Raw genomic sequence first — 11,502 nt, forward strand, 5'->3', positions numbered from 1 at the left:
CAAAATTTCTGCTGTACTGTAGCCATTGAATGCTCAGTCTCCCTCTCCTACTGAACCTGCCATCTCTGCTAGCACTGACAAAGGAACAGTTTTCTTTGATTATCAGCTATGATTGTCTATATGCAACATTCTATAATATGTATTACTTGATGAAGTGTGTATAAATAATAGCAGTTGTCCTACCACACTGGTAACTTTTCATGTTGTAAGTGTTGCCGTGAAGCAAGCTAATAAGACATTCCAGTTAAAAGAAATGATGCTCTTAAGTGAAAGAAAGTAACAAATTACCTTAGTTCTTCAGATTTTTGTTTGTTTGTGCTACTCCTTCATAGAACACACACAAATGTTTTGGAATATGCAAAACATATTCCCCTTTAACCATGTGGTGAAGTCTCTTTGGAAGCAAACAGATCTAAGCATGGCTTGTGCTTAATGATTGCTTGAATAGTAGATGCAGGACTAAATTGTGAGATTGTAAGCACCGGTTGTTGTACATGCATGATGTCCCTTTGACACATCGGAGCACAAATTCAGATTTTACATCGTTCTTGTATCTTTGTACCACTTCCACCAATGAATTGTAGGTTCTAAAGGCCTAATTCAGGCCCTCTTCAGAGTTTGGCTATCACTGGGCCTTCCACCACACCATATCCCAAACCTATCATAGGCTCATTCCGCACATGCAGAATAATGCACTTTCAAACTGCTTTCAGTGCTCTTTGAAGCTGTGCGGAATGGCAAAATCCACTTCCAAACAGTTGTGAAAGTGGTTTGAAAACGCATTATTTTGTGTGTGCGGAAGGAGCCATAGACTGCTTCCACATGGAGCTCTTGTGCATTTTTTCTGCAACCCTTGCTTCCAATATCAGTGTATTTATATTTGTGTTCCGCACAACATTGTGCCTCTGCCAATTTGGGTTTTTTTCAAGTTCGTTTGATTTTTCCCAAAAGTTGGTTTGGGTAAGTATAGAAAAAAGAGTAGATTTCAACAGTTTCCTGCCCCACATTGGTGCCTCCTGCTTCTATTCCATCCCATTACTGCCAGAAAACATTTTATTGATCGGATGAATCTTTGTTACAGTCCATGACCAGCAAAAAACATTTTATTAGCTTTTTTACAATTTTTGATAGTTAACATGCTATAGGAATATAGTGACAAGTATTAGTAGTAGAAAAATGAGCCAGCGTGGTGTAGTGGTTAAGAGCAGGTGGACACTAATCTGGAGAACCAGGTTTGATTCCCCAGCTGTTCCACATGAGCGGCGGACTCTTATCCGGTGAACTGGATTTGTTTTCCAACTCCTCCACATGATGCCCGTTGGGTGACCTTGAGCTAGTCACAGTTCTCTCAGAACTCTCTCAGTTCCACCTACCTTACATTCTGTTGTGGAGAGGAAGGGAAAGAAGCTTGTAAGCCCCCTTGAATCTCCTTACAGGAGAGAAGGGCAGGGTATAAATCCAAACTCTTAATAATAAAAGCCAGTTAAAAAGGTATCTGGTGACAAGAAAGATGAAATGGTAGGTGGGAGAGGAAAGTGTTACCACAATCTGAGTAAAATGGGGAAGCAGCCACCAAGCAGTGGACAGAAATTCAGAAGAGTGTGGTTAAAAAAGTCTCTATTAAAAGCTAGTGAGAATGAAGAGGGTAAGAACAAGCCAGCTGGATCAGACCACAGTCCATCTAGTCCAGCTCTCTGCTACTCGCAGTGACCCACCAGGTACCTTTGGGAGCTCACATGCAGGATGTGAAAGCAAGTGGTACATCCCTACATACTGCCCATCTCCATCACAACAGGTTGTAGGGTGATCATATCAGGGAATAGAAGACTTTTACTTTTTCAAGCTCCAGAAATTGGTAAGGGGAAATTGCCATTAGGTACAGCTGGCTAGTGTTGCAATATGCCTTATCAAATGCCTTAGCAGACCAGGTGCTCGGGAGCAGCAGAAGGCAATTCTTTCACATCCTGCATGTGAGCTCCCAAAGGTTTCTGGTGGGCCACTGCGAGTAGCAGAGTGCTGGACTAGATGGACGCTGGTCTGATCCAGCAGGCTCTTTCTTATCTTAATAAAAATACCAGCATCTGTGGGGTGATAAAACATTAAAAATAGCAAGCCTTTCCACTCTCATATTAAGAGCAGGTGCACTCTAATCTGGATTCCCGGCTCTGCCACTTGAATTGTGGAGGTGTATCTGGTGAACCAGATTAGCTTGTGCACTCCAACACATGCCAGCTGGTTGACCTTGGGGTAGTCACAGCTCTTCAGAGCTCTCTCAACCCCACCCACCTCACAGGGTGTTTGTTGTGGGGGGGAGGAAGGGAAAGGAGATTGTACAGGAGAGAAATGGGGGGATACAATACAATACAATAAACCTTTATTAGGCATAAATAATTCTGCATACAGTATGTTTGTATGATAAACAACAAAAGGGGGGGATATAAATCCAAACTTTTTTAAATGCCCTTTGGTGTACTCTGGCCCCCTGTGTTGTCATTATCCAGTGCCCAAGGTACAAATGCTTTATTTATCATCCTCCAGGTTATTTAAATCTCAGAAAGGCCTTAGGTATCTTCAGATTTGCTAAAACAGCCTTTTAAAATCAGTTACAGCCACCCCCTATGTACATACTACTAAGACCCAAATATTTTCCAGTCCTTTGGACTATCCGGTCATTACATGCAGGGCAAAAAACAAAAATCTACCCTGATACCCTACATTCTTCTGTAAAATGCTATTTCTGTGAGGGTTCTGCTAACCCTGTGGCTAGCTAATTGCTCCCATTTTAGTAAGCATTGTCATTGGATTTTTAAAGGGCATTTTGGGTGATACGGATGTCTTCTGTGAGATCTGGGGTGGGTGAGGGAATAGACTTATAGCTTACTCATTTAGCTTCGGGATTTCATTCCTCCTCTTGTTACTGTTTCCGATGGAATGCTTTCTATTGCCAGTGACCACAAGTTAACTCTTGCTCAGACCTTTCTGTTCTTTTTTGGGGAAAATATGTAACTTTCCATGTTTTTCTTCCCAAGCACTGAGTAATGCGGAGGTTGACTGAGCACTTTTATTATGGCTTCTGTGCACTGCATTGCTGTAAAGGATTCTGCAGATATAAGTCCCAGGGGCATCATGTTGAAGTAACAGGCTAGGTCCATCCTGCAGGTTTGAAGAGAAACGGATAAGATTCTAAACAGTTTCTGTGTACATATTTTTATTCAACCGACTGTATTGCTACAGAAGTCTTTTTTCAAATGCATCTTGATTAAAAATCAAATGCCTTAATTATAGTTTTTTTTCCAATTTTCATATCTTTCTGGGATCTTTCCTGATATTGTACTCTTTGGAATTCATTTAGATGACTGCCAAGTAGTGATGCAAGGGAAGCCATTCTTGTGCTGCCGTGTCACAGTCCAACACATAGTTAAGTGGACTCAAATGTTTTGGATTGTGGCCATAACTTATTGTTGTAGCCAGTGAGTTCTCTTCATCAAACTTATAACAACTTAGCAGCTGCCCACAGTGCTGAAGTCTGCCTTCTAATACCACTTGAACACATTTCTGAGAGCCTGCAATACATTTTCATTAAATACCGTGTTTCCCCAAAAATAAGACCTACTCCCAAAATAAGCCCTAGCATGATTTTTCAGTATTGTTAGAGGATGCCCTACTCCAAAAATAAGCCCTAGTTACAGAGTCCCAGGCACCACCATTGTAGGTCACATGGGGGGGCACTGCAACGCCACACACCCCTGCCTGACCAGGCATGAGTGCCCCAAACACCCAAGCTGCACACAGACCTGCTAGCTCTGTGTTAAAAAAAGTTATCTTTTAATAGGCATGGTCCTGCCTTTGGGCTATCTTTTAAGTTATGGCAAGCATTTTTTAAATTATGATTTTTAACTGTAATGTAGGTTTAACATGTTGTTGCCGCCCTGAGCCCTTCTGGGATGGGCAGGACATAAAAATAAAAATGAATTTAATTTTTTTAACAGCATACCCATGAGCCTTTGCTAAATATGCAAATTATTAATCATTAAATTATTAATTTTTTAAAAAGACTGCAGAGGGCAGCTTCGGGTGTTCCTTGTGAAATCTTTCAGTTTGGATAAATGATCATGCTTGTCTGTAGGTCACCTTTTAGCATGCTCTTTGCATACAGAAAGTCCCAGGTCCAATCCTTGGCATATCCATGAAATAAGATTAGGGGCTGCAAGATACCTAATATCTTGACATATCACTGACAGAGAAGACAACATGGACCTTGATAAGCCAGTGGTCTGTTCAGTATAAAGTGCTCATATATTCATGGATGTGTTTTTTAAAATTTCTTAGAGGGCAAGTACTATCGGGCAGCTCCTTGGGTTAATTATCACTGGGGGGTTTTAGGTCGTTCAATAGCTTTCTGAGGTTTGGGGCGAGTGTTCAAGGGGCCAAAGACTAGCTAACTGACAAGGTGCCCTTAAAAAAAACTATGCTTGCATTGCCACCACGTCCGGCCTCCACTCCATGGACTGCTGGTACTCCCAGCATTTGTTTGTGAGTTGGGCTTTTTTCCTGCCTATGGTTCTTTCTAGGTTGTTCTGAGTTGCGAGCTAGGTTGCTTTGAGGGTTGCTCCTGAATTCCACCATGGTCCAACTTGAATTCTTACTGGAAGCCATCTTTAATCCCCATCCACATTTTAAAACAGTCACATTATGACCTTCCTTGAGCTGGGTGTTCTGACGCCTGACTCTTAACAGCAGAAGAATTTATCTCTGTTTCTTTCAGTAAACCAAAGATCTGCTAGCTCTTGACTTCCAGATTTCTATAACAGCGATGACTCATGAACTGACAGTTAACCCACAACTTTTGTTTACTTCAGACGATGTTTTGGAGGGTGTTATTAGTGGTTTACTCAACACTGGACTTTTTATGTTTACCTTTGAACCCTCCAATTCATGTAATAGCAGGAAACATTTGCAGGACTTTAGTTAGCCTCTTAGTTTACGACTTAAAAATTGTGCAGGCACCTTATGATGACTAAACAGAACACTGTGTTTTGTGTTGTGCTGTGATTATTCATGTACAAGGAACCTCATGAGTATGAAGTTTGCAGCAAGGAGCAAATCTTACAACACAGTTGGTTTCCTGCATTCCTCCACTGGCACCTCTCCAACCTCAACCTCCCATGTGAGAAAGAAACTGAACGCTATTGTAACAGCTTTCTCAGAACAGTTAAGTTTTTGCAACGTGGTGGATAAGCCTATTCAAGGATCACAGTGTGAATACTGAGCAGTGTAATTGGTCTAATGTAAGACAACAATATATTGAACAAAGTTCCCAGATCTCACACGTTTTGAGAAGTTGTTAAACTGTTTGCAGTAACATCCAATCTACTGTGGTTTCACTTCGTAGACATCCACAGAACCTTATTTATATGCCAAAGTAAATACAGTACAGTACACCTTTAGTAGGCATAAAATATAATCTCTTCAAGCAATAAAATCCTGTACATAAATACAAAAATAAAATCCAGTATCCAAGTCATAACAGATCATCAGATATGTGACACAATATTTAGAATCGGACAATTAAGATCCGCTTACATTTTGATAACGGCTCACATTTGTCGCTATATTAAATCACGTATAGACCTGTGTATTTGGAAACATGTATGAATACATGAGCTCAGGTTTTTGGTATTGTCTTTCGTTTATTACTTCTGCTAAAAAGGTAGCAACCTTGAGAGTTATTACAGGTCATTTAATAAATAAGTTACTGCGTATGTCGAGGGAGGGCTGGATTTTGTTATGAGAAGCGGCGTAATATAGATACTACATAAAGTAGAATAGAACTGACAGTTTAAAAGAATATGCTGAATTGAATCCACCTCATTTGTGGGGCACGAACAACATCTCTCTGAAATTGGTATGCCTTGGTATCTTTCTTCCATCACTTTAGAGGGGAAGGCGTTAAACCTCACCAGCATAAATGCCCTGCGATGAGATGGATTATCAAGGCTGAAAAAATATTGAACAAACACAAACACAGTGGTGTGTAACATACAGGAGTAGAGGCAAACAATTCCGTCACACACCAGCATAGACACATTGCCCTTTCCCCAAAATTCCAAAAGCATCAATTGGTTCAACATTGGGGGCCTTCATTACACCTCATTGCCTTTATCTTGGATCATGTGCAATTACTATGATATCAGGAAAGAAACAGTTTCCATGCTCAGCAGAGCAAGATTATTATTTTTAAAAAAACTGGAAAACCTTGGCCTTCACTCTCGTCCATTTCTGCTTCCTTTAGGACACTGTCATTTAGATAAAGAATTTGCATCCTGTACTTTTCCTGAAACTGCAACTTTTTTCAGAAGAGAAAGAAGTCTGTATCAATGCTGTTCATAAATAAACAGCAAGACAAGCATTCTAGACCAGTAGGAAGGGGGAGATCCCATTTGTTGATTTCAGCAGGGGTGTATCTACCTAAGGTGGCATCTGGTCCAAGCCCCCCTCCCCACAGCTGTGCTCTGCCCCTGGTGGGCGGGGCACGAAGGCCAGCAAACGGGCTCTGCTGAAGTGAAGAGTTTGACTAGGTTTACAGCAGCAGTTATCCTTAACACATTCAAGTCCCATGTTAATTTACGGGCAGCTTGGCCAACCATCTTTCCCCATGCAGATTACAGGAGCAAAAACTAAATGCCTCACATTAAAATTATAACTGACTTTGGAGATCTTGTACTTTCCCCTCTTCTTTATCAGACAGGTCAGATTCTGATCAGACCACGAGACTATCCCTCCTTATTTGGTGCATCAGGCCACCTAGGTACTTGGGGTCTACTTTCCTTTGGGATTGATTCGCTCCAATGCACACTTTTTAGCATCTTCAGAACTCACTGCACCTTGGATCAGACTCTTATCGGGGTTTCCAAAAGCCTGGTAAAGTGCAATCTCCCCCCTACTCCCCTGCATCACGGGGAAAACAAAAGGCATCAGTATGCGCTTCACTTGCCCTAGATCTCACTCCTCCTGGCTTTCTCTGCCTATTCCAAAGTAGTTCCTCCTGCAGAAATAGAACAAGGAAGTGGGGCCAGGTGACACGGTGGATCAGTGTGGCTGGAGGTGGGGAGGGTGCTTCACAGCAGGAGACGGGGGGCTCACTGCATGGGGAGTGGTAAGTGCACAAAAGGTATTAGACACAGGCATTAACAGGCATAGACAATTTAAAATGGGAGGATAGGTCTATCAAAAGGTTACTCAGCATTCTGAGTCAGTAAATTTATGAATGCCAATGCTAGAAGGCAACCTCAGGGGGAAGTCTTGGGGATGGACCACTGGTCTGATCTATCAGGGCTCTTCTCATATTGTTATGAATTTTGTGTCCACAAAGGGGTGAAGTGACCATTTAATTTACAGGGAAGTTTTCTGGTGGGCCACTACTCTAGAGAGTCACGAATGGCCACAAAGAAGCAGAGCCAGGTCCCAGCAACTCTGCCAGTGCCTCAATGCCTCAGGAGCCATTTGGCTCAGACTTTTAATTGACAATGATAATGCCAACTCATCCAGCCCTGTCACTGGTTTGTGAGAGCGAACAGTGAGAGAGCTCATGCCCATAACTCATACTGCTGAATGACTCCTGTAGTGCTTGGCTTACTTCAGTGCCACTTGCTCACCTCAAACCATTCCTGCCCATAAAGGAGACAAGAGCAGCATTATGCTCCTTGTCCAGAATAAAGAATATGCATTGTGACTGCTTTATTCTGAATTCTACATTTTCCTAGCACAGCCTGATCCTGTAAGTTCCAAATTGCACAGACCACAAAGATGGATGTACCAAAGCCTTCTGTGCTGCATTAGGAGCAGACACTTGCTTCTGTTTCCGGCAGCTGTGACTAACAGCTACCAAGCAAACAACATCCTTCTTTACCAAACAAGGTGTACCACTAGGACTTGAAAAAAGCTGAAACACACACAGAAGGACTGTGGTGAAGCAGGAAACTGGCAGGACAGGAGGTTCTTCACACCTACATGCTGTTTGAAAAACTTTTCAGTTTTAATGCAGTTTCTTCGCATGTGGCAAATAAAATAATTTTAATAGTATAGCTGTATGAAATTGTAAGCGGGGTTTTTTTTTTGCTTTTTTAACTTTCAGCCTGTGACTTTGGTCAAACTGCAAACTGTGTCATAGAATCATAGAGCCATCACCACGCAAGCATCTTCACTGTGTAATGATACGCTATCCGTGTTGAAGGGGAAACTGTAGGGACTTTTTAAAGGGGGGGATCTTGTTGAGCATCTTCCCTACGAAACTCTGAAGAGAGGCTGTCTGTGAGAGTTATATATTCCACTTCAGAACTTTTAAAGTTATCGTTGGTACCATCCTGTTTTTCTTTGAAATAAATATTTTATTTCTTTGAAATAAATATTTTTATTTTTGAAATTTACCAGTAGCGGCTGCATTCCCCACCCTAGACTTATACACAAGTCAATAAGTTTTCCCAGTTTTTTTGTGGTAAAATTAGGTGCCTCGACTTATATGCAGGTCGACTTATACACAAGTATATACGGTAAATATATTTTGCATGTTGTGATATGGCACAAGCAGTCATTACAACAGACAGCAAAAAGATCGTAGATTTTCACTGCAACCCAAATGAATAGACCTGAATAGGACTCTGAGTAGATCTGCTTAGGATGCACTGCTACAAGCATCTATCTCATGGTATTAGTGGAGTACATTGTGCATTATTGCATTAGTATGTGAAATTAATATGTGAAACACACACATTTTCACTTCTGTGTTATTTGTCATGAGCAGTGGATTTCTGTGCAAAATTCTTCTACTACTTAACATTGTAGTCCTGCACCTGAAACTTTGAATTTCTGTTTCTGCCCAAAACCCTGGTCCTAAAAAGGCACAAGTCACAAGTTGGTGCTCTTGATGCAAAAGAGCCATGCCTCAACATTTTCCTTGAGGTAAACTTCCAAATCACTTTCCCACCCCTCAATGATTTTCAGTTAGAACCTCCTGACAGATGTCCATAAATAAACTTGCATTTGTGAATGGGGTTTGCCATGTGCCCACCCGCCTGGCTCTTTTGTGCCCAAACTGTGAAGTGAAAAACTCATGTAGGAAACTATTTCCAGCTATGTCAGAATAAATATATACCACAAAGTGCTGGTTCCTTAACCAGTTAGTATTTTATATTTTATTTTACTTTAACAGCAGCAATAATGGACAGGGTGAATCAATCATGATAGCAGCTGACCTGTAGGACTATCATGGCCCCCAGTCGGATGGTCAGCTGACCAAAGTGTCACCTGATCCATTTGCAAGATCAGCTGATTTGTAGAAACATCATGCAAGCATGTTTAGGGCACAGTTAGGGGGCCAGATCTGGCTAAAGAACGTGGTTTGTCTTGAAAGCTGTTTTGAACTAAAGCCTTCAGTCTGACTGGGAGAGTTGCCGCAAGTATATTATCTGGTGTTCTACTCAAGCCGAAGCCATAAGCATGAGCCAATCTTGTGGTTAGCCACCCTACATGACTATTATGTGACTCACCAATGGCCCTTTGACCAGAACCTCACGTGACCCTCCTGTAAGATCAGCTGAGGTCTCCTAAGGCCTTGTGTTCGATGATGTTTTCAGGCAAGGACCTCTGGAATGAGCATCGTCTACAATGTGACTGTCTGAGAACTGGAAGGTCAGAATCAATGCATAAGAGGGAGAAGAACAAACAGTCTGGTTTGATTTGCTAATGAAAAGTACACTTTCCAAGAAAGCCCCATGCTTCGTAATCCTGTGCCTATACGGAAACGAAGTGCTGAGTCACTCAAAGTAGCTGGAACCTATAAACAGGAAGCGGGAACTGCGACTACAGACCTTCAGTAACTGATATAAATCACTGAACGCGTTTTAAAGGAGTTCACCACAGAAAGGAGCGCTCTTTAAGTATTCTTCGATGGGAGGAAAACAGTTTTTCAGCAGGAAAACAGCAAGGGAAGAAAAATAGTTGTTTAAAACAAACCTACTCTATGCCTTCCACTTTCTTGAAAAAGCACTCCTCAGTGCTTGAAAGGAGAAGTACGGTTGCTACAAAGACAGAAACAAATGTATAGTTTGACTCTAATCTGGATAGGGTTTCTTGGATTCAACATTCCAACAATGCTTGTAGCTGCTATAACACCCTTCCCCCAACACGCTGACCTGTTTCTACCATCTGCTAGAAGTATCATAATGTAGACAGTGCTAACAGCCCTTGCTATTGCTCTCTGGAGATACTCAGCCGCTTGCAAAATTTATCCTGTTTATGGTTCTTGCTGAGTCTCCTCTGACTAGACAGTAACAAAACCACACAATTGTGGAAGTTCCCACCCTAGCCACTGTTGAAAGGCACCAGCTAATTTTATATTATATTATAGAAAAAACCCTCTTAATCATTTAGACTGCAAAAATATGGTAGCACATTGTTAGTTTGGAAATCTAATTTATAAATTAAAAAAGATAATCTGGAATGGTTCCCAAAACATAAGACAACTAGGATCAAGAGTTAGACTTTTCTCTGAAGATGTTGTACAGTCTCTTAAGTTGTGGTCTATCATCTGCTTTGTGTGAAGAATAAATTGTTGTGGAAGGGTGCCTGTTTCATATCCATCCAATCTGTGTAGGGTATTTTTTTAAAATTTAGATCGCACAGTCTATTTTCTGAAAATAAAACTATAACAAACTGAAATGTTTTCTGGGTCAAATTTTCCATCAGCAGAGATGTTCTTGCTATTCTGCCAGTGGGACTTGTTACTTAAATCTTTACCTTTCGTTTTGGCTTCAGGCAGCATATAAGTAATAATTAAAACATGGCAAATTAAAAGAAAATGAAAAATGCAAATACTTCCTCCCTCAAAAGATTCCTGCTGTTCATGCTTCATCAAAGATCCTGGCAAACAAAACAAGACGTACAGTTAAGGTTGCAGCTCTGGGTTGGGGAATACCTGGAGCTTTGGAGGGCGGAGCCTGATGTGGGTGGGGTTTGGAAAGTGGAGACGCTTCAATAGGTGACATACTATAGAGTCCATCTTCCAATGTGGCCATATTCTTCAGTGAACCGCCCTATGTTTCCTGGAGATCAATTGTAATCCCTGGTTGGCAACCCCTGGTTGGCAACCATACTTGGAGGGCCTCCTGAAAAGCCCTGTTCAAGGAGCCTGTTTCAAAGTTGGGGCCAAGAACAAAAAGGTCCAGGCTCTGATTAGAGCTGGTTAGGACACCCTACTTGAAGGCAAATACCCACCATGTGGTAGCCTGAAGACTGTATTTGACCGGTTTATAGTTGGATGGCTCGAACAGTGCAAAAGAGGTGTGTCTACAGAGCTTATAGTCAAGTCTTTCTCAAATATTTAACTGGATTGCTTTAGAAATGCAAATCAAACCTAGCTTCTAGCCATTTTATCCTAATCCATTAGGACAAATCTGTGATCAGCGATACACTTCTAAGTACACAGTTGATACACATATGCATCTG

The sequence above is a fragment of the Sphaerodactylus townsendi genome, linkage group LG07, assembly GCF_021028975.2.
Source record: "Sphaerodactylus townsendi isolate TG3544 linkage group LG07, MPM_Stown_v2.3, whole genome shotgun sequence".
Taxonomy (NCBI): domain Eukaryota; kingdom Metazoa; phylum Chordata; class Lepidosauria; order Squamata; family Sphaerodactylidae; genus Sphaerodactylus; species Sphaerodactylus townsendi.